Source organism: Pseudochaenichthys georgianus, unplaced genomic scaffold (genome assembly GCF_902827115.2).
Source record: "Pseudochaenichthys georgianus unplaced genomic scaffold, fPseGeo1.2 scaffold_540_arrow_ctg1, whole genome shotgun sequence".
Taxonomy (NCBI): Eukaryota; Metazoa; Chordata; class Actinopteri; order Perciformes; family Channichthyidae; genus Pseudochaenichthys; species Pseudochaenichthys georgianus.
In genome coordinates, this window is record NW_027263101.1 from 68,652 (window position 1) to 79,320 (window position 10,669).

The 10,669-nt window shown below is 39.6% G+C and overlaps 1 long non-coding RNA gene across 1 annotated transcript; it reads right to left on the bottom strand.

The window, feature by feature from the left end:
* Positions 1-6,012: 6,012 nt before the first annotated feature.
* Positions 6,013-10,669, bottom strand: LOC117443109 (uncharacterized). The gene is made up of 5 exons (XR_011642960.1): positions 8,662-10,669; positions 8,034-8,172; positions 7,419-7,576; positions 7,250-7,339; positions 6,013-6,300 (listed from the first exon to the last, which is right to left on the bottom strand). It is a non-coding gene; the product is annotated as an uncharacterized lncRNA (long non-coding RNA).

The window sequence follows — 10,669 nt, forward strand, 5'->3', positions numbered from 1 at the left end:
CATCACCAAGCACAATGCCAAGTGTCAGATGGAGTGGTGTAAAGCACGCCGCCACTGGACTCTGGAGCAGTGGAAACGTGTTCTGTGGAGTGACGAATCACACTTCTCCATCCTCTGATTGACAAGTCTTGGTTGGCGTAGGCAAGGGTTGCAGTCGAATTGTCCAAAAATCAGCTCTTATCATCTTTTCCTATCCACTATTCCTTAACCTCTGTGCGAAACGTCACACGGTTAAGGAATAGTGGATAGGACAATTCAAAAGGGCTTAGGAAAAGAGACTGTGGTACTTTGAGAATCCGACTGCACTTACACTATCCGACGTATTTATAATGCGCCAGCGGACGTCATAAATGTGCGTCTGCTGTGGGGAAACTACAGTTTTTTATACAGCGTACTACATGGATATATAATAAGAATGGCGGACTACTGTAAACCAGTGATGTAAAAAAAAGTAATATATTACTTTACTTCTTTACTTTCTACATAAAGTAACTGGTTACATTACTTTTGCGTTACTCAGCAACAGCCTATAGCCAAAACGTAGGCCTACATGTGCACACATATAACAATTACTATTGCAATAAGGAAGAGATAACACAAGTTAATAATGGTGTAAGTTCTAGTTTTTGCTGCTTGTCCGGAGTCGGCACACATTCAACATCATCACTCTTGTTTCGGGGGTCTTTAGCTACTTGCTTCGTGTTAGCATATTGCCTTTGCAGGTGCTTGGAGAGGTCTGGCCTGGACACAGTTTACACCTTACCGTCACATTCCTGTCCTTTCTTCTGACAAATTCTAAATAATGGGCATACCTCCACCCCTCGAAAGTTATAGCTGTTGATGACTCCGCCATATCACTGCAGCACAACCCCTGTGACAGTTGCATGTGGACAAGTCGCGCATATGTTACGCAAATATAAACCTGCGGCAGAAAAACCCACTAGTGACTAGAGATATTTTAAATTGTTAAAAGTTAATCACATTTATCTTATTTACCCCTGGAACTAGCTAAACTAGTTATAAATATGTTTATTATTTACTGTTGTGTCGGGTCACTCATTCACTGGATCAGCGAGCTGCATGAGACTGATACAAACGGGCTGTCAGGAGAGGAAGAGAGGAAAAGAGAGGCTCCGTTTATCCCGTGTTATTATCCAAAGTTACTGTAAACTTTTGAATAATGTAGTAACTACTGTCAAAGGGAGAATTTGTTGCGCTAGTAACTGTAGTCTGATTAGTGCATTTATAACAGTAACGCGTTACATTACTGCAGGGGTGGGGTTAGGGTATACGGCCCGCGAAACCATTTGGTATGGCCCTCGAGGTAATTTATAAACACACGCAAAAAATTAAAAAATTAAAGAAATCTAGACCGCAAAAAAATTAAACAAACGAGTGCCTGTTTTTCCTTGCCAAGATCAGGGTCCTTGAACACAACACGAGCCTAACATGTTATCACCATAGACTGTATTATAAATGGACGTATAGGGTCCGTGACGTCACCCATAGGATTCTGTAGAGTTGCCGAGAAGCCCTTAGTAGGCGGAGTCGGCCACTAATGGCTCGACAGTGACGTCAGAGTTCAACTCCAGCCTGCTCCAAATAAGGGCAAAGAGGCGGAGCCAAGGCGGGACCTGCTGCCACCGAGCTGGAAGCTCCAGAGCTAGCTGAAGCTAAGCTAACATGCTCCCCATCTGCACACTGCCATCGCATTTTACGTTTCTAAGGTAAGCGGACATGAAACTATTCAGCAAAACTATAAATAATAATCTAAGTTATTGAGTTTTTAGCATAAAACTTCAGAATCTTAAAATCCCTTAACGTGTGTATGCAATTGTGCTAAATTCAACACTGGAATCAAGCAAATATTAATATGTTTGCATGACATTAGTTATTTATATTTTGATATCACTAAACTATACGTTTAATACATTTAAATCAAGCTAAGGTACATGTGATGGTAGCTAGTTAGTGCTCTTACCTGTGAGGTCTCCTCCAAACAGCATAATAACCAGACTGTATCATTAAAACTAAGTACCAGTTCTAGATCCTTGACTTTAGACAAACAATTCAAAAAACTAAATGTATTTCAAGACCAATCTTTATTTGAATGTGCCTCTTAACCTGAGATATCAGTTATACAGTAATAGTATTGACAATCTAAAAAAACTGAGCAACTCAACAGTCAACTTTATACGTCTTATTGTCTAAAGCATTTATTAATTTCATTTTCCCCCTCTCATATTCAGTGTGGACGGATTGAGACAGCGTGGTGTCCAGAGAGCTGCAGAGACTTCAGGGAGAAACCTCTGTGTGATGGAAGTCCTGTCTGTTGGTTTGGAGAGGACTGAGGGTCTTTCCTCAGCGAGGAGGACCGGGCCTGATGGAGGAGCCCATGCTGGGCACAGCTGATACCAACTGCACAGGCCTAGTCTGTCACGTTATTAGACTAAATATGTTTACTTATACATTTAATAGGTTTACACCTTCTGTCCATATGTGCTTTTTATTTAAACACATCGTTTTTCAAGTACTGGTACATTTTGAGATTTTGTGCTATTTTCATTCTATAACATGTTTTCTTTCAGGTTTTTGGAAGGAAAACGTACAAAATACACATTTAAGTGTTTATTTTACTATAGTTTGTCTATTTGCGTCTGTAGATTTCTCCTAAATTCACCAGAAGTTAGCATTCTAACGTAACATAAAGTACCGCGACCGATGTGTGCACCATGTCAACAGAGGTATCGCTGGAAAGCTCCGTCTCTCCTACACAATCTCATCAGATCTCCTTTGTATCAGCAACCAATCGTGAAAGCACAAAGGGGTCTTAAACCAAGAAACGAAATCTCATTGGCTGGTGTCAATTTCTGACAACGTGATTCGTTCAGATGCGTCACGTGGTGTGCTAAAACACTTCCTGGTTAGCTTTCCGCTAGAAATTGAAATCTCAAAATGGCAAAAGAACGGCGAAAAAAACGTTCACAGAGAAGACGACAACAATTGTCACTTGCACGAAGCAAGGTTATACAAAAAACAAATGACCCCGAACATGAAATACCTTCACGGAGTGCGTCGAGGCGTAAGCTGTCATCCAAAGAACAGGAGGGTTTAGCTAGCACCACACTGCAATCTTTAAAGGTCCTTTTTCAATTTCAACTTCAGTAGCATGTACATACCCCAAACCTTCCAGTTATATTCCCATCAATATTATGAAGGCTTTTACCGAAGGGTTTGTTCATATATCATTCATAGCCTGAATTATACAACATTGTATACCTAAAAACATGGTGAAAATTGATATTTTAGGGCTGTTGACATATCCAATATCCCTTCTGTAAAAGCCTTAGATACTAATATGACTACAAAATGAAACAAGAATTTTGAACCTGGCAAAGTTCAGATTTCGATTCCTGAAATGATATAAAATTAGGGCTGTCAAGTTAACGCGTTAATAAAAAAAAAAATCAACGCCACTAATTATTTTAACGTGATTAACGCATGTGTATTTTTTTCCTCGGCCGCCCCGTAGTTTCAGAGCGCATCGAGTTTAAAATACCATCTACAAGCTGATGCTGACAGCCCCGCTCCTGCCGCCCGCTTGTGGCAGACCACACTGTAAAAACCAACCTATAAGATCTACTCAATAAAATGGGGGTAACAATTTGCACACACTTCTTTTGAGTAGATTTTACCCAATATTTTTGGGTAAAGGTTACACATATTTAACCTGTTAAGCCCCGAGCCTGTTTTTCAGGTTTCAGGCTCGAAAATGACATTCCCAGAACAAATGACTATAACTTCACTTCTAAAAGGTTTATATGAATATTTTTTGTTATCAAAGCAAGGTTACATCTGTGAGTTGGATGTAGAAGTGTCAGAATCAATATAGATTCAGCAGGGCCTTCAGCAAACTCCAACAATTCTGCAGCAAGCTGCTCCCTGAAAGTCTTCTGGGTGTGTGGCGTTGTCCTGCTGGGGTCACACCCCATCTAACAAATGTGGAAACACAAAGAGATTCGATTAATTCACTGGCTTATACTTATAGGATAATATTGGACTATAAATGAATAATTTTATACATGTATATATGTATTCACTGGCCATTCATTTAGAAAATGTAACTCCAAAAAGGCAAGGAACACTATTTAGCATTTTGGCTAATCATTCCTGTTGGCTAAGCTAACACTGTGATGCAGTTCCACCAAACACAAAAGCAATACATAAAAAGGATAATATTGGACAATAAATGAATAATACTACAACAAATAAATAAGTAAACATATATATATATTCATTCACTGGCCATTCATTTAGAAAATGTAACTCCAAAAAGGCAAGTAACACTATTTAGCATTTTGCCTAATCATTCCTGTAGCTTCTTGGCTAAGCTAGCACTGTGACGCAGTTCCACACATCATATATAAAAACAGAGAGATTACATACCTTTCCCGTGGTGGAAGTTCAACATCCGAGTCACTACTGTCCGGATCCAGGTCTGGCTGGAGGAGATCTTCATCATCCGACGAAGAGTCATCTGGTATGATCATAGCTATCGTCAGCTAGCATCTCTTGCAGCTGCTCTGTGGTGAAGCTCTCCCTTCTGGCAGCGTAATGCCTAATGGAGCCGGAGCGGGCTTAGTTTATACCACGCAGGATCATATCTTTGGAACCCATTGGTCGATTTGGGTGATTGACACCTTTTCTGAACCGTTAGAGCCAATAGAATCGAGTGACACTTAGTAAGTCCCGCTAAACACTTACGTCAAGTAAAGAGAGGTTTGCGTAAACAGCATGTGAGACAGCATTACCTCCGGACTGCGAAACTTTATAACTACTCTGCTGCCATGAATGTAATGATAGATTATCAGGAACAATTCTAAAGTGACTAAGAGACATTGGATTAACCTTAAACAGCGTTTTTATTCCCTTGAACAAGAGCTTTGATCACAAAACAGCAACGGTAAGACATATTTATTGTTATGGTTTTGAAAATTGCTGTTTTTTCTCTTCTCTGTTCTGGCTGCTAGCTCAGTAAGTTTGTGTCCTACAGTGATGATACTTATAACCAAATAATCTGTGGAGTATCAGCTTTCAGATGATATGTAGTTTGTGCAGAAAATATTAAGTTGTAAAGATCGTTTTTGCTAGTTAGCACCGGAAGTAGCATCTGCCCGTTTTAGCTAAGGGCTAATGCTAACGCTTCTTGTGAGACTTGTGTTTTGTTTCTGTAAAAATGGTTCATATAGTCAGTTAGCTGAGATTCTTCTCGTTAATCTGGTATAAGACATTAATAGGTTTTTAAATATTAAGATGCCCTGTGGCACAGTGTTGGGGAAAAAAAAAACCAGGGTCCCCGTCGACGGGGACCTTCGGCCTTAACAGGTTAGTATATAAGACTTACTTTAAGAAATTAAGTCAAATCTAACTCAATTACTTAATAAAACATATTATTTATAAATGAGTAATATTTACTCTCAATCATAGGCAGCTGGGTAAAGATTACTAATATTTAATATATAAGACTTACTTTAAGAAATTAAGTAAAATCTATCTCAATTACTTAAAACGTATTACTTATAAATGAGTAATATTTACTCATCATAGGCAGCTATTTACTTAATAATTGATCCATATTACACATTAATATTACTTTATTAGTAAGGCTACCAGTAAACAATATATTGCCACACACAAGATTTTATTGATCATGTTTTCTTTGTGCAATATGGTCATACATTGAGATTATTTAAACAGTTAAGTGCATTTCAATTGTTAACACTGAGCAGAATCTTCAAAATAGTCATACAATCACATTGTTTTAACAGTAAAGTGCATGGAAATTGTAAACATAATCTTCCAAGTGCAATTTACTCAACCATTAAAACCTTTAAGTGCCAGTAAACAGTCCACTTTTAACAGAAAAAGGTTTCTCCACATCCATTACATTACATTCCACATCACATTATTTTGTGTTTGTGTCACTCGGCACTAAAACAAGTCAACATCCACTTCAGAACAAATTGTTTATTTGAGGCTCTGGACCTGTTTGAGCAGCTTGGCTCCATCAAGCTCCAAAAACAGTTTTTAGAATACCTCAAATGTGTATTTGAGCATGTTGGGGTATTCCAGGTTGAGGGCGTAGATGAATTCCATCAACAATGCGCATGCCTTTGTTTGGTTTCCGCACAAAACTCTGTCTCTCTCTATGACAATGGACACATCTGCTGGTCCCCTGTCCCTGGCATCACGGATCACAAGCACCTTCATAGTTTGGTCCACGACGTTGTCATGCTTCTCCTCCATGTTGAAAAGAAAGAAAGAAAAGCATATTCACATTAAATTAGGCATATTAACTAGAAGCTATTATACAATATAGGCTTTGTGGTCTAGCATTAAGCCTAATCAATAAAACCAGGGATTGACTTTTTTTTTTAAAAATGATTTGTAAAAATGTGTGGCAGCGATTAAAAACAAAACAAGATTTCTAACTTATATAAAAAATGTTAGGCCCAGTCAAATTGCCCATCGATCATTAGATCGACATTAATGACATTAAATTGATTATTTCTAGGGATGCACGATATTGGTTTTTTGAAACCGATACCGATAACTTACTGCTTCTCAAGACCGATACCGATAACCGATAATAACAAAAAAAAAATACGCCACTAATTATTTTAACGCGATTAACGCATGTGTATTTTTTTTTACCTTGGCCGCCCAGTAGTTTCAGATCGCATCGAGTTTAAAATACCATCTACAAGCTGATGCTGACAGCCCCGCTCCTGCAGGATTTTTTTCTTTTTTTTTACCCAAAAAATATATTGTATATTATCGGGGCTATTAATACTGGTATCGGGTTTATCGGGATGACGTCATAATTCCTAATATCGGACCGATAATTATCGGACCGATAATTATCGGGCATCCCTAATTATTTCCCATAAACATAACTTTTCAGTGCATGGTTTTATATATCTTATTTCACTTTAACACCAAAAGAAGGTTTTTGTTTTTAAGTAGTTGTATATGTTAAGTAGCTAAGCACATCAGTAAATTATCCCTAAATCATTTTCCTGTGAATGCTAAACCATTTATAAAAACAATAAGATGTTTAGAGATTTACAGCAAGAAATTGTATATTTATTTGTTAGGTGTAAGAGTGGTTAATCACAGAAATGGTATCAGAGCAACTTCCGAAATAACTCCGTTAAAATCTTGAAGTGATTAGTCTTTAATGACATACCTGCTGTCTTGAAAAAGGTTTTCTTGGCATCCCCCAAGGTCTTCAATCAGGCACCTGGCCACTGCATCCTTTTTTTCCAATACTCTGGGCCTGTGAGGAAATGCATTTTAGTGAGAAGACTTATTTCTGCATTTTCATATTCTTGAATTAAACATTTAAATAAATGTACCTCATCAATTGTGCTCAGAAGAGGGCGCATCCTGGAGCCGGCATCTCCTCCTTTGGCACGCATCAGCTGGAGCGAGTGGTGTTAGTGTACCCATCCAGTTTCAGCATCAAAGTCTCTTCCAGTGAAAGAGTTGTTATGTGTCGGAACTCCTCCTTGATCTAATAAAAAGCATAGGGGACAACACTCATTACCAGTGTTGTGCTAGTTACTGAAATCCAGTAACTAGTTACCATTACTAGTTACTTTATTTCAAAAGTAACTCAGTTACTTTACTGATTACTTACACCAAAAAGTAATGCGTTACTGTGAAAAGTAACGTTTTAGTTACTTAAAAAAGGGCTCCCATTATATTAATGCCCTTAGCCTTCATTTCAGTACTGTTATTGCATTGGAGAATAATACAATCTGTTGATCAACTTGACATGCATTATATGCAATCTGGATAGCATCGATATTAGCTGGCTTTCCAGTGTTGTATATTCTTTCTCCAGGTAGTTGGAAAAAGTTTCCCGTCCCATATGCCGTGTGCCGCCCGGACATGCTATCATGCTAACTAGCTCCCTGAAAGCGGGTGACTCCACTGTAGCAATAGCCTGCATGTGTTCTACAACATACCGTGCAATGGCTTTATCAACGTTTCCCTGGCGAGCAGTCCCTTGGTTAACATCCAGCCGCTGTTGCTTAGGTGCAGGTGGAGTGGCGTCGGCTGAGTCTCTGTGGTCTTAGCTACTAGCTTCGTCCCAGCATGTTGTTTCTGCAGATGTTTTAAGAGATTTGAATGACTGGTTTGGGCAGTAGATAGGCTCTTTGACCCGCCAGGACACAACTTACATTTAACTAAAACGTTCTTTTCTTTGTGCTCGACAAAAGTGAAATAGTGAGAATATCTCCAGGTGGAGAAACTAGACTTGAGCTCCGCCGCCGCCATGATAGTCTTGTTAGTAAACAACACAAACACGCCCACAGCCCGTCTCCGCATGTGACACAGGAAGTATTTAAGTACATTTACTCAATTGCTGTACTTAAGTACAGTTCTCATCTCTGTTTGCCTGGCTGTTGACTATATAAAAAAACTAACGCAGTAACGCACCATGTAGTAACGGTAACCGAGTTACTGAATTTAAAAAGTAATGTGTTAGAGTACTAGTTACTGCCAAAAATAACGGCGTTACAGTACTGCTCATTACTCACAACTCTGACAACAGTGAGTTGAAATGGAAACAAATAAACGTAACGTTCTCACCTGAGCCTCATTGAATAAACCAGGCCATCTCTCCTGGAAGACACGGACACGTGGGCTGCTGAGGTCACTCACCACCTCCACTCCACTACCAATTGTCTGCAGGATTTAAAACGTATAGGACTTAGGTGCTGTCTCTGAGGATGTTACACTTATATTCACATTTCTTACACTGAACATTACCAACAAAATAACACAATTAAACATTTATATGTAGAACAATCCTAAAAGATATAACAATGAGCTTTGGCTCTGCTCTGTGGTAATCTATCCAGTCCTCACGATAATATACAGTAAGCTTAATGTAAACATAAGTCTATAGGCTATTGCTGCAGCTATACCTAAAAAAAGACAAATGAATCATAAATCATTATTACTGTGGCTTGGCAGAATATACGATGGTTATTTTTCACTAAGAGATAGTCGCAAGATAGTTGTCTCAGTATTTATCGTTTCATGCACGCTCATATGAATGCTCCTTGTTCACGCGCGCCGGGGCTGGAGTTTAACAACACCGTGTCCCATTCATCAAACGGGACAAACGGTATTTCACTCTCACCATTGTTAAGCACAGAGCGACCGAACACAACAATAGTATATATTACCCGGACAGACCCACGAGGAAACTGACGGTCGACGTTAGATAGACTAATTGAGATGCTACAAGCTAGCTTCACCTTAGTTATTAGCCTTGTGCATCATTTGAATGTGTCCCCCGCAAACCGTTACTGTACTCAATACTACTCAACCGGGTCAGAGTTCGTCATATTACTTGAACTGACATGCTATTTAATAAACGGCTACTGATTTTTGCAGTGTGCATCACGTATTCATGTCCATTGGATACTGTGTGGAAAATAACATTGGACAAACACACATTGTATAGAGGACGACCAACTTCAAAGGTTGATGTAAACGAATGCCGCCTTCCGCGCGCTGTTCTTGTTGGTACTTAGCTAGCAAACATTAGCCTTCTCTGCTAAGCATGCACGATGCTAACGTGAAACACAACTTGGCTGGTTAGCATACATTAACATACAACTGTCGCCGTGACGCTTAACTCATTTCAGACGGCATGCCGTCAACATGCACATTATTGCTGTAATAACAATTCTTAACAATATGGAGCTAAACATCATAGTGCTTTACTCTTAGCTCCTATGTTAGCTACAGCTATCTAGCATCAGTGACCGACTACCAGTGAGTAATAGTCGAGAACAAACTTAAATTCCTTGTCTAACCGTGAAGCAAGCAGACAACAAGTCTTGTGATGAACCTTAAAAAATGTGAACATTTATATGTAGGACATGATAGACAGTAATATCTTACCTTCCAACATGTCCACACTCCAGGAGGAGGGAGGCGCGAAAGAGAACCGTTCCTCTGGCCTGCAGCCAAGAGTCGCCGCAGACGCATGCGCAAAGGGGCAGTGTGGGCCTAATGTCTTCAAGTAGATTTTACCCAGTTGTTTGTGTTTCAGTTGGTACTGTCAGAAATTAGGTAGTGTAGGTAGAATTTACCCATTCATGTATACTAACAATGCTCACTTATATATCTTGAGTACAATTTAAATGATTTGCTTGGATAATATATACTACCCTCCAAAATCCTTTTTTATAGTGCACACTTCCACACTCACCGGCAGGCACCGACTGGCTATTGGGAGGACCGGGAGGGTGTGTGTATGTGTGGCCCGAGCGAGCGAGAGAGAGACCTTACGTGCATTGTTGTTGTTAGCATCTGGTGCTAGCTAGCTGCGCTAACGGTTATAAGAAGCTGTTTAAATGAAAACAGAGGTGCGACATTTCGCCACAACTGCGCCGAGCACTTGACTTTAGGCAGGAAGCCATACCGTGGGACATTGTACGAGAAGTCAGCACACTCAGCTCAGATAGTGCGCGCAACATGATCACAGCGTCCAGGCAGCTCCCGCTCGAGCATATGCCTTAGTTGCACATCGCTCCAACGATCACACACACACACACACACACACACACACACACACACACAC